The 22198-nt window shown below is 46.4% G+C and overlaps 1 long non-coding RNA gene across 1 annotated transcript in view; it reads left to right on the top strand.

The window, feature by feature from the left end:
• Window positions 1-21349, top strand: part of LOC135973720 (uncharacterized) — a 59890-nt gene extending 38541 nt beyond the window's left edge. Inside the window, exon 3 of the long non-coding RNA XR_010590687.1 lies at window positions 11243-21349. This is a non-coding gene — a long non-coding RNA (uncharacterized LOC135973720). The remainder of the gene's footprint in view (window positions 1-11242) is intronic.
• The last annotated feature ends 849 nt before the right edge of the window (window positions 21350-22198 follow it).

The following is a 22198-nucleotide window of genomic DNA, read 5'->3' as shown; positions in this document are numbered from 1 at the left end:
AGGTTTTGGCCTTCTCCTTCCTATATTCCCATCATGAGCCTTCAGCAGATGGTCTCCAGTGGTATAATATGTAAGAGTCTCCCTTAACTACTACTTTGATTAGCTGTTCATTCAGAAGCACACCAGTGGTCACTGAAAGCCTAATCCAGTAAGTGGCCTGCTGCATAATTAACACCAGGAAGGACAATATTTAGTCCATTCATTAATTTCTTTTTAAAACACAGTAAAAGGGGCTATTGCTATTGGGCTAAATTGAGAAAGTCACGCAAGGTGAAACTAAGCAGAAATGACATCAAGACACAGATGGTCCCTTCATTACTGGAAAGCTATTTCAGTAATACCATGAGTTGCTGATTGTGTTTTAATTCTGGAGATGCAAGATGAGTTTTTTTTTTTACATGAATGACTTGCTCTTGCATAATGTGAATAACGTACAAAAATCAAGTAATTTTCACAGCTGCAGACAACGAACTGTTTGTCGCTCCAGTGAGCTTTGCTGAGCCATCTGGTGAAAGCTTTACTTAAGGGTGGGATCCATGAAGGGAGTAAAGAGTAATGGTAAATTACGTAATGGTACATTTTCAGAATGGAGAGCGGTAACTAGTGGTGTTTCCCAAGGGTCAGTCCTAGGACCAATCCTATTCAACTTATTCATAAATGAGCTGGAGAAAGGGGTAAACAGTGAGGTGGAAAAGTTTGCAGATGATACTAAACTGCTTAAGATAGTTAAGACCAAAGCAGACTGTGAAGAACTTCAAAAAGATCTCACAAAACTAAGTGATTGGGCAACAAAATGGCAAATTAAATTTAATGTGGATAAATGTAAAGTAATGCACATTGGAAAAAATAACCCCAATATGATGGTGGCTAATTTAGCTACAACTAATCAGGAAAGAGATCTTGGAGTCATTGTGGATAGTTCTCTGAAGATGTCCATGCAGTGTGCAGCGGCAGTCAAAAAAGCAAACGGGATGTTAGGAATCATTTAAAAAGGGATAGAGAATAAGACGGAGAATATCTTATTGTCCTTATATAAATCTATGGTACGCCCACATCTTGAATACTGCATACAGATGTGGTCTCTTCATCTCAAAATAGATATACTGGCATTAGAAAAGGTTCAGAGAAGGGCAACTAAAATGATTAGGCATTTGGAACGGGTCCCATATGAGGAGAGATTAAAGAGGCTAGGACTTTTCAGCTTGGAAAAGAGGAGAACAAGGGAGGATATGATAGAGGTATATAAAATCATGAGTGGTGTGGAGAAAGTGAATAAGGAAAAGTTATTTACTTGTTCCCAGAATATAAGAACTAGGGGCCACCAAATGAAATTAATGGGCAAAACAAATAAAAGAAAGTTCTTCTTCACACAGCGCACAGTCAACTTGTGGAACTCCTTGCCTGAGGAGGTTGTGAAGGCTAGCACCATAACAGGGTTTAACAAAGAACTAGATACATTCATGGAGGTTAAGCCCATTAATGGCTATTAGCCAGGATGGGTAAGGAATGGTGTCCCTAGCCTCTGTTTGTCAGAGGGTGGAGATGGATGGCAGGAGAGAGATTACTTGATCATTACCTGTGAGGTTCACTCCCTCTGGGACACTTGGCATTGGTCACTGTCGGTAGACAGGATACTGGGCTGGATGGACCTTTGGTCTGACCCAGTATGGCCATTCTTATGTTCCTATGTTCTTATGTTGCAACACTGAGCATCATGGCTCCATACTATTATGCACCTGGAAAATCACAGGAACACACTGTGATCTACCAAACCAAGTTAGGTGCCTAAGGCAGAGAGAGGAACCTAGGATTGTGATCCATAAAATCCAGCATGCTAGGCAGAGAGCTGCCTAAACTAGCCAATGAGAGATGCTGATTAGAGGGGCGTGTGCCAATCTCCGCTCTGCTCTTGGAGATAGGCACCTAAATCCAGGCTGCAGGGAGGCACCAATGCCATTTTAGAGATTCATGAAGAGAGAGAGAATAGAATGACTCTGTAGTCCAGGGTTAGGACACCCTCTGGGAGGTGGGAGACCTTGGGTGCAGGGATGGTAAAATGGATGGTGTTTAGGAACTAGAGCTAGAGTAACAGAAAACATATGACACTTCAACTATTTTTCTAGATAGGTGAACTGGAGAAATGTGAGGTTGGTGGAACTACCATTAATTGGATGGTATATAATCCATGATACGTAATTGGGTAAAGAACTTCAAACAAAGAGTAACTATTAAGGGAATGATGTCAGATGGCAGGGAGGTCTCAAGTGGGTTCCACAGGGATCCGTTCAGGGCCCATTGCTGTTTAACATCTTTATTAATGACCTGGATGTAGGTATAGAGAAGAGATTGATAAAATTTGCAGATGACACAAAGCTGGGGGGATTGCCAGCCCTTTGGAAGATAAAGCTAAAATTCGGAGGGATCTTGATAAATTGGAGAACTGGGCTATAATCAACAAAATGAAATGTAACAAAGACAAATGTAAGGTGCTACACTTAAGGAGGAGAAACCAAACGCACAAATACAGAATGGGGGATAACTGGCTTGGTACCGACATTGCTAAGAAGGATGTGGGAGTTGTGGATCACAATCTCAACATGAGCAGCTATGTGGTGCTGTTGCAAAAAAAACCAAATGCTGTTTTAGTTTGCAGTAACAAAGGGATAGCATATAAGTCATGGGAGGTGATAGTACCACTCTACTTGGCGTTGGTTAGGCCTCAGCGGGAGTAGTGTGTCCAATTTTGGTCACTAATGTATAGAAAGGATGTGGAGAAACTGGAAAGGATCCAGAAGCGAGCGACAAAGATGACCAAAGGGATGGAATGGAAGCCATATAAAGGCACTGGATATGTTTAGTTTAGAAAAGAGGAGATTAAGAGGGGACATGATAGCAGTCTTCAAATACTTGAAAGGCTGCGATAAAAAAGATGGAGAAATGTTTTCTCTTGCCACAGAGGGCAGGACAAGAGGCAATGGGTTCAAACTACAGCACAGCAGATTTAGATTAAATCTCAGGAAAAACTTCCGAACAGTAAGAACAGTAGGACAATGGAACAAACTTCCTAGGGAGGTTGTGGAAGCTCCTTCGCTGGAGGTTTTCAAAAGGAGGCTGGATAGCCATTTATCTTGGATGATTTAGCCACAACAAATCCTGCATCTTGGCAGGGGGTTAGATTGACCCTTGCAGTCCCTTCTAACCCTATGGTTCAAGATTAATAGATATTATATGCCCAATTCTCATCCATACTAAAGCCCCCTGACACCACTCTGTCAATATAAAGGGCTTTAAATGGCCACAGATTAGTTACATCCACTATAAGTGTCCTTTAAATTGTCAGAGTGGTATAGAGAGGTCTTAGGGCTAGATTCACAAGGGGGACTTAGGCATTTCAGTGTCTAACCTGTAGGTGCCCTGTTGCCTATTGGAATTCATAACCCCAAGTTAGGTCAGGGCCGCCCAGAGGATTCAGGGGGCCTGGGGCAAAGCAATTTCGGGGGCCCCTTCCATAAAAAAAAGTTGCAATACTACCGAATACTATATTCTCGGGGGGGCCCTGTGGGGCCCGGGCAAATTGCCCCACTTGACCCCCCCCGGCGGCCCTGAGTTAGGCACCCAGACTCCCCATTTAATGCATTGGGAGAATTCGGTGCCAAAAAGAAAAAAAAAGGATTCACAGAAACCAGCGCAATGAGAGAAAGTTATCTAAAATAGCCAGTAGGAAATGCTGAGAAGGGTGTGATATTAAGCCCCACCCCTCAACAGTGGGCTTCAGGGAGTCTCCTCCCTCCTCTTGGGGTTCTGGAGTTAGGCACCCAGGGCCAGTTAGTCCTTTACCATGAAAAATAGTGGTGATGGTGCTGCCCCTTCTCTTCCAGTAGTCAGACTATTAACATGGCATGCGGCAGGGCCAGGTTCAAATCCCCACTGTGCCTGGTCTGGAGCAGGGACTTGAACCCAGAGTCCCCATGTGAGTGTCTCACCCCCTGGGCTACAGAGTCATTCTCCCTTTTTCTCCAGCCCAGTGACTAAGTGTAACAGCTTCACCAGGAGCGAGCAGGACCCACCTCAGATGCCAGTAGCCCAGCGCTTATGGCATTCACCTGGGACGGGAGACACAAGTTGAAATCCCTGCCCCAAGTCAGACACAGTGGGGATTTAAACCTGGCTCTCCCACACTCCAGATGAGTGCTCTACTCACTGGGCTCCTGGATGTAAAGGGGGGAGGGGGAGCATCACCACCACCTCTTGCTCAGCAGCTGTCTTTTGTGCGGGTTAGGCATGCTCAGAGCACAGCTACCGGATCAGGCCCGGCAGCTGGGATAGGCAGGGGATCACCTCGCTTGTCAATCCTGCTGGGGCTTAGGCAGGAGTTAGGCACTCAGTAGCTCAGCAGTGTCAGGATTTAGGTGGCTTTGCTCACCGGCAGAAATGTGGGCCCCAGTGGATGTTAGGCGCCCTCAGAGCTAGGCAGCAGCTGAGCAGTGGTTTTGTGAGTGCCCAGTGGTGTTTAAATGTTGGATTTGTCCCTGTAGGCACTTTAGTCCCCTTTGTGAATCTAGCTTTTGGTGTAAATGAGAATTGGGCACATAATATCCAGTCATTTGAAAAACAGTCAAGGTGTCAACCCTCAAGTCCTACCTTTATATAAATATATAAATATTTGCTTGCTAATCATTTTAGCAATACACAGAACCAATTTCCCTTACCCGTATGAATCTTTTGTATTTTCCTAAAACAGGGCTATATGCAGTCTATTCTAATCCTATTTTACCTCCCTGGTTAGAGCTAGTAAATATTTTTCTTCATTGTCCATTTCACCTTACAGAGCTGTAGCTGGAAAACTTCACATGATTGTTTGAAGTCAGATCCTGCTATATTCATTTTACACCCTCCCTTACACACATTTCTTTTGAGATTATTATTTGCCCATTAGCATCAGGGTAAATATTGCAAGATCTTCCTGTGTTTGTATTTCATTCTCTCGCACATCAGTTAGATAGTAAATAAGATGTGTGAATACATACTAATTTGCAGATCTTTTATCAATTTCTTTGGCAGCTTTCTTACATCTTCCAAAGCATTATGGGCCTTTTATTCTGCATTTGGGAGTCCTTTTGGAAGGATTTGTTTGTGATTAGCTAACTTTGGTTTATTTAGTGAAAATACAGCAAGAATGTGTCTAACGCCAGCAGCTATTTGACAGAAAGCACTTGTGACGTTGTCTTCTCAGCAGCACCAAGTGTGGGCTGTCACATGGTCTGCCATTATGACCCATCAACAGACAGCTTCCAAGATTCTTTAGTTTTTGCCTGTGCTTTTATTTTGTCTAGTTATTACTGTAGTTTAAGGTATATTGGAATACCGTCTGAGTCAAGCTATCTGTTGTAGAGACTGTCAGCAAATTTGCAGTGGGAGTTCATTAGGAAGGAAGTTATCCAGAATTAGAGAGCGGCATTGCAGCATGGATGAGGCACACTCTCATATAGAAAATTCCTTCTTCACACCTTGTTTAGACTACGGGGTGCAAATAGTAGTGCACCTGCCAAGCGCTGTGCTGTAACTCCCTCTAGTGGATGCTGCAGGCACAAACTAAAAGGTTCCTAGTTCACATTAATGTAGTCCTGTTTGAAGAAGACTATGTTAATGTGAACTAGGAAGCTTTCAGTTCATGCCCGCAGCACACTGCTATTCGCTCGTCCGTGGTGCTAACCGTGGGGCAGTGTAGACGAGCCCTAAGTGTTAATATTGTCACATTAGAAAGAGAAGTAGCAGTACTGTAGGCTGTCAATAAAAATTAGCAGAACTGGGTGAACTTATTCACTGTGAATAAATTACCCAGTGAACATAGCGCTTTCCTGTTCTCTAAGTCACCCTGATTTCTACGAATGTATTGTTGTTAACTTCAGTGTGGGGGTTCATGGAAAACCATGAGTTGTTTTCTTCATGAACTGCTCAATCTGGCTGTGCTTTATTTGTGATGTGTGATTGGTTGCCTAACTTGCATGATCTTGTTGCCGCTCCATGATTAGATGATGCCAATTTTATAAATATTTCTTTATTGAAATGACCATGGGCTTGATATAAAACCTGCCCTTGGCCCCTGATTCAGTGAAGTACTTGAGTGCTGAGTTATGCATGTGCTTAAGTACCTTGCTGAATTTGGGCCTATTCAGGAGTGGTGCATAGCAGAAAATAAGCTAAACTCACTGAGTAAGGTACTGTCTGAAAATTATTCACTCAGCTCTAATTAAAGTGGAGCATCTGTTCTAGCTATTTGCTCTTAATAACCTCTGCTCCAAGTACGAGTTCAAAACAAGAAATGAAGTAGCCAAGGGATGTCTAAGTAAGGTTATGTGGTAGAGTGTCTCTCCTTGACGAGAACAGAGAATGTGATTCAGAATTTTAAAACAAGCCTGCAGATGGTGCTACTGTCCTAAACGCTTAACTCCTCTACCCTATCAAACAAGTTCTACAAGTTGCCTTACAACTTGCACTAACCATGAGAGTCAGGCTCTTTGTATTATTCTTAGACCTCTTTTTCCATAGCAAACTATATTCCACTTGCTGTTTCCCACTGTGGGAATAATGTAGACAATGACCAAAGTTTGTAATGAACTACACATGCCATCTTGATAAATGCTCATCTAGTAATCATGGCAATGAAATGTTACATGAACAGAAATGCAATACTGAGAAGCCAGCACATATTTTTTCTTTCATTAATGAGGAAATAAAAAGCCACATAAGAATAGTAGCAAAATGTTCCAGCATATGCATTAGAATGGAAATGTTGTACTGCAGAGACATCTGCAGGTATCCTTCTTCCCTTCTGTTTCACTAAGGTAAATAATAAGGCCACTATAACAAAGGCATTTTTGTTACTTCAACAGAATCAGGAAGTGATGCATTTTGATTTCTGAGTTGAGTTTGCTTCTTAGTGTCACAATTGTATTAGGGCTCTATTCCAACTGACGGATCTCAAACTTCATCTGTCGCTTATTATGTAATGTGGGGGGAAAAAAGAAGTGACGCAAAAATAGTGTTTCTAAAGTCCAAAAGGAAAAGTTATAGATCTGACAAGGCTATCTGGATCTTTACAAATGTGTATTTCAACTTGCTTTGTTATATTGATACATACGTTTTACAATAATACATTGACAAGTTGAGGCTAGTATTAATAAAGGGAAAATTTCTACTACTAAGTGAACTTAGTATTGAAACGGAATAGAATTGCCATATGTTTCCCTTTGTTTGTGTCTTCAGAGCATCTGTTTCTTTCACTGAATCTGTGCCATCTAAAGTTTGATAGCTGGATGAATAACATTCTCCCCATGCTGACTCCTGTCCCTGTTTTAACAATGTTGCCCATTGCCTGCATCTTCAGAGATTCATGCAGATTATCAAGGAGCTTTCACTTAAAATGAGTGATCTCCTAAAATAAATCAGAGTTCAGTTTCCTGCTCTACCATAGACTTCCTCTGGGATCTTGGGCAAGCCACTGTAGGGCTTAATTCAAAGCATAATGAAATCAGTGTAAAGGCAACTGTTGACTTCAGTGGACTCTCAATCAAATTTCTAGTCTTGGTCCACACTATAGAATTAGGTTGACGCCAGACAGCTTACATAGACCTAACTCTGTAAGTGTCTGCACTAATATGCAGCTCCCACTGATGTAGCTCACCCGCTACACTGACTTAACTCCACCTCGGCAAGAGGCGTAGCACTTAAGTGGATGTAATTAGGTTGATGCAGTGTCAGTGTAGACACTGTATTGCTCACATTGACTGTTACGGTTGGTCTACACTACCGGCCAGATCAACGGGCAGCGATCGATCCAGCGGAGGTCGATTTATCGTGTCTAGTATAGATGTGATAAATCAACCTCCGATCACTCTAGCGTTGACTTCAGTACTCCACCTCAATGAGAAGTGCAAGGGGAATCAATGGGAGAGCGTCTCTCGTTGACACACAGCAGTGAAGACCCCGCGATAAGTAGATCTAAGTACATTGACTTCAGCAATGTTATTCACGTAGCTGAAGTTGCGTAACTTAGATCGATCCCCCCCCCCCAGTGTAGACCAGCCCTTACTGCCTCTCAGAACAGAAGCTGTCCCACAATGCCCCACACTGACAGTTAAATCGGTGCAAGTGCTCCTGGTGAGGACCCACACTGCCAACACAAGGAGCATAGTATGGACATGCCAAAGCAGTTTAATTACTGTGGTGGTTGTAAGTCGATGTAACTTAGGTCGACTTAATTTTGTAGTGTAGACTTACCCCTTGTCTCTGCCTTAGTTCCCCACATCATGTGAAAATGGGATAATAGTACTTGGGACTTTTCTTAAAATAGTATGTATCAGTATAGTGACTAGCACAATGGGGGAACCTGATCGCAGTTGAAGCCTCTGGGCACTACTACTAAGTTAACAGATAAGTTATTTTTAGCTCCGAATAACATACTGTATTAGATATATCTGCGTTTACTGATGTACACTTATAAAGGCAAACACACTGTACATATCAGTGTCTCTCAATACATAAAATAGAGATAGGGAGCTCACAATAGTGTGACATAAAGATTTATTCCAATTTACACCAACTGAGGGTTTGGCCCACATTTGGCTCACAAACTCAAGGCCAATCAGACCCCACAGGAGGCGGAAAAGGTTGTATGGGCAAAAAAGAGAAATGCCCTTGTTATAGAGGACTCTGCGCCCAGTCACTATGGGCTGAGGTGATTACCCAATCTGGGGCTTTTCTGTAAATACCCCTGAGCAATGGAAGCCTTCAAGGGGAGAACTTTGGCAGCCTGAAAGTGTCTGGTTTTGGCTGTTACCCAATCTGACTCATTTTGCCTGTTTACAGTAGTCGTTGCCTTGCATAGAGCCTAGAGTGAAAGGCTGTGCTTTGATTCCTCTTTGAGCAGAGAAAGTGAAATATCAGACAATTAGCTAGAGCTGTGCTGCAAAACTGTCACCTATATTTACACTGCCTTAAAGTATTAAACTGGAATTATGCTAAACATCTGCTGTTCACTGTTAACATGGCTTCTGGCAGGAAGCGCAACCAAGTAATGGCGAAGGATGACTTTCCTAAAGGGCTGGAGAAGGGGGGGAATTAGGACTGAATTCTCCTCTCATCAGAGTAACTCAGTCCTTAGAGCTGTACTGGGAAAAGGGTATGAGAGGAGAACTAGGCTCCTACAAAGGGTATAATTACAGTTGCCTGGAGATTACTGTCTCCCCTAGTTGTTGAATTCCATGAAAAAGAAACAGAATATTAAGGCTCATAGTAAGGCACTGAGGTCAAGAATTGGTAAAGTTGTCTTTTTTACACACAAAGACTCCCCTCACTGGGGCTTCAGTATGCCCATGGGTTCTCCTAGGCTCCTTGGGCTTGCCTCCTTCTTGATTTGGGCTGAGGGACGGGGAGGAGTGAGCAGTGGGATCTCCCAAATGCCACCCACTTGTGGCACCAAAACGGGACACCTCTCACAGTACATTGGGGAGGTCTGTGATCCTCACTCTCCTTGGTTAGATGAGGAAGGAAATAGCTGATTTAAATGTCAATGCTGATATCACTGGGGCACCTGAGTCAACACTTCTTATTGAAATGGATGGGGCCAGTCACACCTCTCACAGCTATTGGTCTAGGCTGCCGACAGACTCCTGTAGACACTGCAACATTGGTTAACTTCAGAGGTGAGCTGAGTATTTCACATAACAGCTAGGGACTTTTTGTAATGAAACCTGAGATTCTGGAGAACAAGAGAATTACTTGAGAGAGGTGCAGTATGGCAGTTGGGTGTGTACTGGTTGTTTCCAAGCTATGATAATTTTTCAAACAATATAATCTCACAAAACTCTTCCCTCCACAACCTTAAGTATTATGGCACTTCATAGTACTTCCTAGTCTGTGTATGCTAGACAGTGTCCATTACAAACTTCTGTGGGTTGTACACAAAGCACTCCCCATTAGCCAGTATATTTGTGTTGGGGTGCAGTATACACCACATCAATAGGTATTATGCACATGATATTAATATATATGGCGAGAAAGGTGTTGGAAAGATATGTTAACTGAATATATTATGCTCTTCCCACAATTCTATTTACCCATATCACAACACTTTGCAAATCTGAAGTCAACTTTGGCATTAGAAAATAGGAAGCCTATCTAAAACAAGATACATGAATGGTGGATCCTAGCACAGGTTTGGATGTGCCTCTATGCCCGAATGGTTTGGTATCCAAACACAGATAAGAAAAGGTATACCATGGTACCAGAAAAACAAGGTAGAAAGCCGACTGGTGAATTTTAACTGTGTGTGACATATACAGTGCTTTCTAGCTTATAAACAACCCTCCTCTAGATAGAAGAAATTTTGAGGCTGTATCTTTGAAGGACACCTACTGTATATGGTGAATGTGCTGTGAGATAAGAATTGCTTCTCAAAAGGAGGGGTATGTCTTCTTTTCATACCGCGCTGTTTTGACCTGGGCAATAAATTGGCTAATCTTGGTTATTTGGTCTCTTGAACATTTTAAATATTGAATTGCAAGTGTAGTCAGTTAATCAGCTATACATTGTAATCAATAACCCGAAAGCAAAGTAGACATCTAGTGCAAAAACACAGAAAACCCTTGGCTCAGTGTGAAAGAGCATGCCCAATGCTTAACCTTCCAAAATGTTTGTTTGAAAAGTGTGAATTGGGAGTGCTTTGTTCCAGGTGGGCCTTGAGTGGGCCTGACTGGTATATAAGGGCAGTCAGCAGCGAACCAGCTGAGCGGCGAACAGCAGAGGCTAACAGCGGGAGTTTGCCTGGGAGCTATCCGAGAGGAGGTAGGCTAAGTGCTGCATTAGGGGGGCTGTGTTGGTGAGTATCTGAGTGTCTGCTGCTGGGACAGTTGGTCAGTTTGACCGTGTGCTTGATTGCTTGCTTGTTTGTTTGAAAAGTGTGAATTGGGAGTGCTTTGTTCCAGGTGGGCCTTGAGTGGGTCTGACTGGTATATAAGGGCAGTCAGCAGCAAACCAGCTGAGCGGCGAACAGCAGAGGCTAACAGCGGGAGTTTGCCTGGGAGTTCGCTTGGGGAGAGCGCACTGAGGCTTTCATCTGCAGGTTTCTCTGAGTAGTTCCTGCAGCAGTTGAGGAAGTTCTTAAGAGGACGGTGATATGGAAGGTGAGCGATCAGCTGTTGTAACCTGCACAGGTTGTGCCATGTTTGTCTTTCTTCCACAGGACAGAAGCGACTTTGTCTGTACAAAGTTCAAGCTGGTCTCCATATTGGAAGAGAAGGTTTGAGGGCTGGAGAAACGGGTATCGACTCTGCGTTGCATAAGGGAAAATGAAGATTTCCTGGACAGACATCAGGAGATGCTTCTACGGCCACAATGTTCTGAAGATTCAGAGCAGGCGCAGCAGGGACAGAAGGATTGTGAAGAGGTTTGGCAGCATGTGACCTCCAGAAGGAGAAAGAGGAGCGTCCATGCACCAGCAATGGAGATACAGGTGAGCAATCGTTTCCATGTTCTCTCTACAGGTACTAATGCGGAGAGTGGACTAGATGACCCATCTGAGGGAAGGGAGCAGAAGGAGACTCCACCAATTGGAAGGCAGAAGATGCACTGTCCTAGGGATGGGGGTTCCACGACCACCACTCCCAAGAGGAGGAGGAGGGTGGTGGTGGTCGGGGACTCCCTCCTCAGGGGGACTGAGTCATCTATCTGCCGCCCCGACCGGGAAAACTGAGAGGTCTGCTGCTTGCCAGGAGCTAGGATACACGATGTGACGGAGAGACTGCCAAGACTCATCAAGCCCTCAGATCGCTACCCCTTCCTGCTTCTCCACGTGGGCACCAATGATACTGCCAAGAATGACCTTGAGCGGATCACTGCAGACTACGTGGCTCTGGGAAGAAGGATAAAGGAGTTTGAGGCGCAAGTGGTGTTCTTGTCCATCCTCTCTGTGCAAGGAAAAGGCCGGGGTAGAGACCGTCGAATCGTGGAAGTCAATGAATGGCTACGCAGGTGGTGTCGGAGAGAAGGCTTTGGATTCTTCCACCATGGGATGGTGTTCCAAGAAGGAGGAGTGCTAGGCAGTGACGGGCTCCACCTAACGAAGAGAGGGAAGAGCATCTTCGCCAGCAGGCTGGCTAACCTAGTGAGGAGGGCTTTAAACTAGATTCACCGGGGGAAGGGGACCAAAGCCCTGAGGTAAGTGGGGAAATGGGATCCTGGGAGGAAGCACAAGCAGGAGAGCACAAGAGGGGAGGACTCCTGTCTCATGCTGAGAAAGAGGGATGATGGATGAGTTATCTTAAGTGCCTATACACAAATGCAAGAAGCCTGGGAAACAAGCAGGGAGAACTGGAAGTCCTGGCACAGTCAGGGAACTATGATGCGATTGGAATAACAGAGACTTGGTGGGATAACTCACATGACTGGAGTACTGTCATGGATGGATATAAACTGTTCAGGAAGGACAGGCAGGGCAGAAAAGGTTGGGGAGTTGCGTTGTATGTAAGAGAGGAGTATGACTGCTCAGAGCTCTGGTATGAAACTGCAGAAAAACCTGAGAGTCTCTGGATAAAGTTGAGAAGTGTGAGCAACAAGGGTGATGTCGTGGTTGGAGTCTGCTATAGACCACCAGACCAGGGGGATGAGGTGGACGAGGCTTTCTTCTGGCAACTAGCAGAAGTTGCTAGATCGCAGGCCCTGGTTCTCATGGGAGACTTTAATCACCCTGATATCTGCTGAGAGAGCAATACAGCGGTGCACAGACAATCCAGGAAGTTTTTGGAAAGTGTAGGGGACAATTTCCTGGTGCAAGTGCTGGAGGAACCAACTAGGGGCAGAGCTTTTCTTGACCTGCTGCTCACAAACAGGGAAGAATTAGTAGGGGAAGCAAAAGTGGATGGGAATCTGGGAGGCAGTGACCATGAGATGGTCGAGTTCAGGATCCTGACACAAGGAAGAAAGGAGAGCAGCAGAATACGGACCCTGGACTTCAGAAAAGCAGACTTTGACTCCCTCAGGGAACAGATGGGCAGGATCCCCTGGGAGAATAACATGAAGGGCAAAGGGGTCCAGGAGAGCTGGCTGTATTTTAAAGAATCCTTATTGCGGTTGCAGGAACAAACCATCCCGATGTGTAGAAAGAATAGTAAATATGGCAGGCGACCAGCTTGGCTAAACAGTGAAATCCTTGCTGATCTTAAACGCAAAAAAGAAGCTTACAAGAAGTGGAAGATTGGACAAATGACCAGGGAGGAGTATAAAAATATTGCTCAGGCATGCAGGAGTGAAATCAGGAAGGCCAAATCACACTTGGCGTTGCAGTTAGCAAGAGATGTTAAGAGTAACAAGCAGGGTTTCTTCAGGTATGTTAGCAACAAGAAGAAAATCAAGGAAAGTGTGGGCCCCTTACTGAATGAGGGAGGCAACCTAGTGACCGAGGATGTGGAAAAAGCTAATGTACTCAATGATTTTTTTGCCTCTGTCTTCACGAACAAGGTCAGCTCCCAGATTGCTGCACTGGGCAGTACAGCATGGGGAGAAGGTGACCAGCCCTCTGTGGAGAAAGAAGTGGTTCGGGACTATTTAGAAAAACTGGACGTGCACAAGTCCATGGGGCCGGATGCGCTGCATCCGAGGGTGCTAAAGGAGTTGGCGGGTGAGATTGCAGAGCCATTAGCCATTATTTTTGAAAACTCATGGTGATCGGGGGAGGTCCCAGATGACTGGAAAAAGGCTAATGTAGTGCCCATCTTTATAAAAGGGAAGAAGGAGGATTCGGGGAACTACAGGCCAGTCAGCCTCACTTCAGTCCCTGGAAAAATCATGGAGCAGGTCCTCAAGGAATCAATTATGAAACATTTAGAGGAGAGGAAAGTGATCAGGAATGGTCAGCATGGATTCACGAAGGGGAAGTCGTGCCTGACTAACCTAATTGCCTTCTATGATGAGATAACTGGCTCTGTGGATGAGGGGAAAGCAGTGGATGTGTTATTCCTTGACTTTAGCAAAGCTTTTGATACGGTCTCCCACAGTATTCTTGCCAGCAAGTTAAAGAAGTATGGGCTGGATGAATGGACTATAAGGTGATAGAAAGCTGGCTAGATCGTCGGGCTCAATGGGTAGTGATCAATGGCTCCATGTCTAGTTGGCAGCCGGTTTCAAGCGGAGTGCCCCAAGGGTCGGTCCTGGGGCTGGTTTTGTTTAATATCTTTATTAATGATCTGGAAGATGGTGTGGACTGAACTCTCAGCAAGTTTGCAGATGACACTAAACTAGGAGGCGTGGTAGATACACTAGAGGGTAGGGATCGGATACAGAGGGACCTAGACAAATTAGAGGATTGGGCCAAAAAAACCTGATGAGGTTCAACAAGGACAAGTGCAGAGTCCTGCACTTAGGACGGAAGAATCCCATGCACTGCTACAGACTAGGGACCGAATGGCTAGGTAGCAGTTCTGCAGAAAAGGACCTAGGGGTCATAGTGGATGAGAAGCTGGATATGAGTCAACAGTGTGCTCTTGTTGCCAAGAAGGTTAATGGCATTTTGGGCTGTATAAGTAGGGGCATTGCCAGCAGATCGAGGAACGTGATCGTTCCCCTTTATTCGACATTGGTGAGGCCTCATCTGGAATACTGTGTCCAGTTTTGGGCCCCACACTACAAGAAGGATGTGGAAAAATTGGAAAGAGTCCAACGGAGGGCAACAAAAATGATTAGGGGTCTGGAACACATGACTTATGAGGAGAGGCTGAGGGAACTGGGATTGTTTAGTCTCCAGAAGAGAAGAATGAGGGGGGATTTGATAGCAGCCTTCAACTACCTGAAGGGGAGTTCCAAAGAGGATGGAGCTCGGCTGTTCTTAGTGGTGGCAGATGACAGAACAAGGAGCAATGGTCTCAAGTTGCAGTGGGGGAGGTCCAGGTTGGATATTAGGAAAAACTATTTCACTAGGAGGGTGGTGAAACTCTGGAATGCGTTACCTAGGGAGGTGGTGGAGTCTCCTTCCTTGGAGGTTTTTAAGGTCAGGCTTGACAAAGCGCTGGCTGGGATGATTTAGTTGGGGATTGGTCCTGCTTTGAGCAGAGGGTTGGACTAGATGACCTCCTGAGGTCCCTTCCGACCCTGAGAGTCTATGATTCTATGACCTCAGCCACCACTGAGCACTCCTGTAAAAATTAGCAGTGGGGGTTTTCAAAAGTGCAGGACACCCAGCAACAGCCGCTGACTTCAGGACAGAGTGGATCACACTGAAGTCAATGAATGCTGCATGCTCAGCACGCTTAACACTCAGACAGCTTGTTTAGGTGTGTAGACATAGATTTAGGGTCCTAACTGTGAGCACTGTTTTTATATATCTCGGCCTTTTATTTTGCTAAACTGTACAGCTTTCAAAACATGGGTAGGCTGGTTAGTTCTACTGGATGAGGGAGAGGGGAGAGACTTGTGGAACGCTTTTCTTAACAAACAGACTAAAACGCTCGGATTACTGACTCTGCCAAAGCAACATGGAATACATTACCCAGTTGATTGCTGCTGACATTTCCAAATGCACCCAGATAGAGTCTCCTGCTGTGCTGCACAATGTGCTAGCTCCATCCTCACACGCCACTGATTTTGATGGGATGTTGGTGGATTATAGCAGTGCAGCCCATGGCTAGCTGAGGAGGAATGAGCAGGGTAGCAAATAGATTTCATCACAGGTATTTCAAATTGCAGAGTAGGGATGGAGCCAGTCGAGCAGAAGATCATGAACAGCCTGCAAGTTAAAGGGTAAAAGGTGGGAGGATGTTTCCCACACATCAACCTTCTATGGGATGCTGTCATCTTACATTTGGCAGACCCCACCAAATCAGTGTTAGCAGAAATAAGGAGGAAGTAATCCACTTTAAATCCAGGATTCCTGATTATGATAAATCAGTGATGATAGCAGTGACATTGCTCACAGCAAATTATATTTATATTTTCTCTCTCTCTCTCTTTTTCTCTCTCTATTTTTATATAGGTATGTAAAGGAAACCTGCTAGAAATGAACAAAGGGTTCCCAGTATTTGGCATGTAGCTCACTACCAATATGGAAAGACTGTACAGTATTAATTGTGCCTAACTGCTTCAAAAAGCTAATTGTCCTATTCTATTTGTGGTTGCAGTTCTCCCTGCTCATCTCTCTTTATTCCAGACAATGCCTATAAAATTCTGGGAAAAAAACCCATTAGCTGGCATACAAAACTTTATGTCCCATCTTATGTTGGATGAGAGGTCAATGCCCCAGAGTGATTCACAAACCAGGGGATGATAGGCCTTCGCTTAAGTCACAGGTGGGGCCCGATCCTGTAGATGTGCTCAAAGGCCCCCTGCTGGAGCAGGCCTCTCAGGTGAGTTCACACAAAACAGCCAGAAGAAGACTTCCCTCAGAACTTTAATCTAGAGCGCTCACCTGGAATGGGGAGACCCCTAGTTCAAAGTCCCCCCTCCACTCATAGGGAATAAGGGCTTTGAACTAGGATCTTCTAGCTCTCAGGCGCATGCACTAACCATTGAACTAGAGGCTATCCTGATGTGGGGCTCCCTCAGTCTCTCCAGTTGAAGCTGTCCCATTGTGGCCAAATAACTGACCACCATTGGAGCAGGGGGATTGGCTCCTGGGTCATCCACATGCTCTGTGTGTGTGCAAACGAGGGGCATAGCCTGGGTGGGCTGCAGCCTAGGTGGGTCTGGGTGAGCTGTGACCCACCCACTTAGCATCCAGGACACCCCCAGCCCTAGCTCTACTCTGGCCCCAGTGCTAGCCTTGCCCAGATCTGGAGGACACCGCAGGTCGGGTGCACCCCTCTCCCCCGGCCCAACTGGAGGGGGAGGGACAGCAGTGGCACAGCAGCAGAGTGCATGACGAGTGCACCTCACATGCACGCATGCCATAGCAGGAGGAGGATGGGCAGGCAGGCAAGCAAGCAAGCAGGCGGCAGAGAAGATTCTCAAAAAGAGGCCTGCCACCTTGGGGAGCTGGGTGCAGCCAGGGGTGGTGGGATGGGTATGGGTGCCGGAAGCCGTGTGTGCTGGAGAGCAGCATCTCCTCCCAGAGTAAGGTGTGTGTGCAGGGCCCCTGGGGGGCCCCTGGCCAGTGTCCATCGCCCCCTGCAAGGCCAGCTGGAGAAGATGGAGGGAAGCAGGAGCCTGAACCTTCCTGCCCCTGCCCTCATCATTGCCCGCCCACCTGAAGTCAGGGCCCACCCAAATATCCCATGCTGCCTACACCACTGGTGCAAACCACCAGTCTATAAAGCAATTCTCATGTGTGTGCACTCACGCTCTGTCATTCTCTCTCTCTGGTCCAAGTGATTCTGTAATTAGTGAACCAGAGTGGAACCACTTCAACAGGGGAGATCGAGGGAGCCCTACATCAGAATATCCTATAGCCCAATAGCTGGAGCATTCCCCTGAGTGGTGGGTGGATCCCTATTCAAATCCTGTCTTCCCTCAGGTGGTGGTGGTGGTGGGGGGCCCTAATCACTGACTTGTGTGAATTGCAGTCTGAGGCATTATCTTTCCCCAGTCACTGTACAGAGAGTCTAGGCACCTAACTCAGGCTTTGTGACTTGCAGTGTGTTCCGGTGATTAGCGAGGTGCCTGAAAGGTAAGTGACAGACCTAACTCCTTTGTGCATCCAGGCCTAAAACTAGAAATCTTAAGTAAGCATCAGTGACATTAAAAATACAGTTCTGCTCTGGAAAGGGATTATGTAATTGTAAGCAGAGTCAGGATAAACTCTACCCTGACATCTGGTGGTGAATTATGGCGAGGGTGGAAAAGAACTTCAGGGGCTGACCTTGTTTGCATAGGCACACCCACTAGCCTAGCCTGGGACAACAACAACTGAAAGTGGATACTTTGGCTCATGTGGGATCCCCAGTTTCTCTGTTATTGGGGCAGGAAGAATAAAGTGTTGTTACCCTGATCTGTGAACCAAGGCCAGTGGAACTGTTGTATGACAGAGGGACTAACCAGTACCTAAGTAGCACTCGTTAGACAAGGGTCATGGGTTACAAAACCCAGTGTATTGAGAAAGGTTGGGGACAGGTATGTGTACCTGATGGTATGGGCCCCCGCACTACCCCCTCTCTCCACTGTTGAATAGCAGAGCTAAGTTTGCTTCCATTAGGAGTCTAGCTAGATGTTGCTGAACTGAATTCACTTTGGGCCAATGGTGCACTAGCACTGGGGCTCCCCTACTACAAGCTGAAATCACTAAAAGAGCTAAAATTGCTGAGCTGAGATCATGGAGTGCTGTGTTAACCAATGGGGGAGCCTGAAGATATATTGCTAAGCAGCTGGCAGAGCCGAGCAGTTTGTGGGACGGTTGGAGCGGCCCATGGAACAGCGAATGAGCGGTGCAGAGCTGAGCCATTTGCGGGGGCAGCTGGAGCGGTTCATGGGACGGCTGGTGGAGTGGAGCGGCTGGCAGAGCTGAGCAGTTTGTGGGATGGTTGGAGCGGCCCACAGAACGAGGAGCAGAGCGGAGCAGTTTGGGGGATGGCTGGAGGAGTGGAGCGGCATGGCACGGCGCGACACGGCTGGTAGAATGGAGCCATTCGTGGTGAAGGCTGCAGCAGAACTCCACGGAGAGGTGGGGCAGTCAGCCTCGGACCACATAAGGTGCCCATTAACATCCCATGTGCCCCCCCATTTCCACCCAGGCTGGGGGGGGGCGGTAAAACTCTGCAGACAAACTTTTGAACTCTGGGGCAGCACTGACCAGGGACAGAGACTTTGGGGTTGTTGGACTTTGGGGTGATTGGACTTAAGACCCTGAAGGGAAAAGGACACTGCCAAACTTACTTGGAGGTGGGTCTTTTGCTCATGGTTTGTGTTATGAATCCTGTTTGTGGTGTTTCCCCAACATAATGCCGCATTGTTTCCCTCCTTTATTAAAAGGCTATTGCTACACTCAGACTCCGTGCTTGCGAGAGGGGAAGTATTGCCCCCTACAGGTGCCTGGGAGGCGGTATGTAGTTGTCCCAGGGCACTGGGTGAGGGCTCAAGCCGGTTTTGCATTGCATTATTGAAACAGAATCCCTAGATACTGAACCCGGCCCTTGTTGCTGCCAACTCAGAGGGGCAGAAGGGTTACATAATAAAAGCTTCTTGTGCCTGGGTCCTACTAGCTCTGTGTGTACAGCATATTGTCTGCTTACAGTAGAGATATTGGAGCAGGGCAGTCTGCCCCTTAAAGGGCCGGTAGAGCCAGGGAGCAGCAAGCCCAGGCCTAAGGAGAAACCCAACAGACAGTTGTTGGGCACCAGCTGAGCAGCAGCTAATGATTAGTTCTGATTCCCAGCTGGAAGATATAAGTAAGGACCTAGCTGATAGAGGTAGTGCTGTGTTGGGCAGAGTAGGGATAACCCAACCACTTGCAGTGAGATCGGTAGGTCCTTGATCTTCTAACAGCTAGGGGAGGGCTATGAACCTTGAGCTAATGGCCTTTCGGGGCCTACAATGCCCCTCAGCTCAGGGCTATGGTTTGTTACTTTTCAATATTTCTTGTGGTTTTGTGTGGTGGAGAACTAAAAGAGCCTGTGCTGAAGGCTAAGACAGTTGGGTGTGGCTGACTGTTTGTCCCTAAGCCTGTGGAGAGTCTCACCAGACTACAGGCGTAAATTGTAGTGCTTTCTTCTCTTATTAGCCCTGATGAGCCAACACAACTATGGAGAAGTGAGCTGGATTCTGGTCCTTCTTGAGCATCTGCAACAAAATTAATAATTTTCCAATCAGTTATACACTGAGAACACTGGCTTGCACAGGTATAAACAAGGTCATAATTTGGCCTGCATCACCAGCCGTAATGGTTCTGCATAAGTAGGAAAGAATTCAGCTAGACTTTAAAAATAGCCATATTGGGTTACACCAAGGTTCCATGTAGCCCAGATTCAGGCATGGTGTGAGAAAGTACTCTGCTACTGAAGGTGCCATTTTTCAGGTGAAAGATAAAGTTGAGGTCCTGACCGCTTGTGGTTGTTACAAATCCCGAGGTGCTAGGATCGATAGCCTTTATGTCCTTGCCAGATTATTTGGGTAATTAAATCTGCTACATGTTACCCCTCCTGCATGTTCAGATAAGGTATTACATCCTATTCTGTAATGTAGCTGTGTGCTGTTAAACTTGTCCAAGTTTCACCCAGGCGGTGGCTGATGTGATAATCATGTATAATTTGTAAAGCATTCTTTGACATTCTTCCAGATCACTATAAATACAGACCCTTTTTTAAAACAGCAACTTCTGCAACTGGCAAAACACATACTGTGTACAATATATTTTACTCAACATACACTCTGTATGAGAAGTATGTTATTCCATTACAATCTGAGTCCAATATTTTAAATAGCTCAGATATACAGGAGGCCATATTTTCTACTTTCCGGTCCAGTAACTCTCCTTTAGGCTTTACACTACCTTCATTTTGTTGAGCAGAACTTCAGCTGTTTATCACTAGTGTGGGGAAATAGAGCAGGGGAGCCTTCTTTTTAATAGCCAGAGCTGTGAATCTGAAGGCCCCAAAATAAACCCTCCAACGGAGATCTGTTATGCTAACTACCCTTACACAAAGCAGTACAGGCCAGGGCCCAGGCCAGGGCCTGAACTAGACTGGACTGCACAGTTCCCTGCCAAACTTGGTCAAGGGTCACGACCAGAGGGGGGGGGTCAAGGAGGCAAAGAATAAAAAAGCCCCAGCAGCAGCACTAATGAAACATGTTCACGACTAATGAAATATAATAACCACTTGTGTGAAGCAATAGGTAACTTTAGCTAAATGCAATTTCTTGACTCATGCAGCTTCTCCTTTGGGTGATCTGTGACCCACTCCGTGATTCCAGCTATTTGCAAAAATAGCCAATCATAGATCCTCTTTAGGCGTCCCATGGAACCCCCCCCCCCAATCTTTAACCAAAAGACCCCGGAAAATAACATGTGTCTTGAGAAATGTACCCAAACTGGTGCCAAGTACCACCCCTGGGGAAAACCACCAAGCGCCCCTCTACCCAAATAAACATCCAATTCTCAGAAAAATGAGGAAGGTACCTAGGGGGGAGGGAGGGGGAATGACCCTGATCTTAGTTTCTTAACTCGCGGTTTAGGGGAGGGACTGACCCCGACCCTAGATTCTTAACTCGGGGTTTGGGGGAGGGACTAACCCCAACCCTAATTTCTTAACTCATGACGTATTGTTTGTACTTTGCTTGCAGTTTGACGAAATAAAAGCCCGCCTGCGAGCGGTCCTCGGGGTGTCAGTCTTCGGACTGCACCCCAGTGCACGGGTATGTATGTCAATAAACTGGCCTCAGGCTTGAGTCTTTGAACTAAAATCATTGCGTGGGTGTCTTTGACCACAACACTAGCATGTGTCGATCATGAATCTAATGGTGATGTGGCCCTTTTTTTCTGCACTAATGGTAGCTATTAAATGAGAAGAGGGAATTAATACCAGATAAGTAGTGACAAAGAAAACATATTTTGGAGATCTTGCATATTGGGCAAAATTCTATTCCCACTGACAAAAAATGGGAGCTGTTCTATTGCTTGTGCTTTCAAAGGGAGTAGGATCTAGTCCAGGGGTGGGCAAACTTTTTGGCCCGAGGGCCACATCTAGGTGGGAAAATTGCATGCAGGGCCATGAATGTAGGGCTGGGGCAGGGGGTTGGTGTGGGAAGGAGTGTGGGGTTTGGGAGGGGGCTCAGGGCAGGGGTTTGAGGTGCAGGAGGGTTGCGGAATGTGGAGGGGGCTCAGGGCACGGGTGCAGGAGGGTGAGGGCTGCGGCAGGGGGCTCAGGGCAGCAGTTGAGGTGCAGGAGGGGTGGGGCAGGGGGTTGGGATGTGGCAGGAGGCTCAGGGCAGTGGGTTGGGATATGGCAGGAGGGGTGCGGCAGGGAGTTGCGGTGTGGGGTGCAGGAGGAGCTTGGGCTTTGGCTTGGCGCTGCTTACCTGGAGTGGCTCCGGGGTGGAAGCAGTGCCTGCCTTGGCCCCACACCACTCCCAAAAGTGGCTGGCACCACGTCCCTATGGCCCCTGGGGGAGGGGAAGCAGAGAGCTCCACGCGTTGCCCTTGCCTGTAGGTACCATGCCCGAAGCTCCCATTGCCCGCGGTTCCCCGTTCCCGGCCAATGGGAGCTGCAGGGGGCGGTGCCTGCAG

The sequence above is a fragment of the Chrysemys picta genome, chromosome 9 (assembly GCF_011386835.1).
Source record: "Chrysemys picta bellii isolate R12L10 chromosome 9, ASM1138683v2, whole genome shotgun sequence".
NCBI lineage: Eukaryota > Metazoa > Chordata > Testudines > Emydidae > Chrysemys > Chrysemys picta.
The sequence above is the reverse complement of the archived record's forward strand: the minus strand, read 5'-3'. Positions and strand labels throughout refer to the sequence as shown.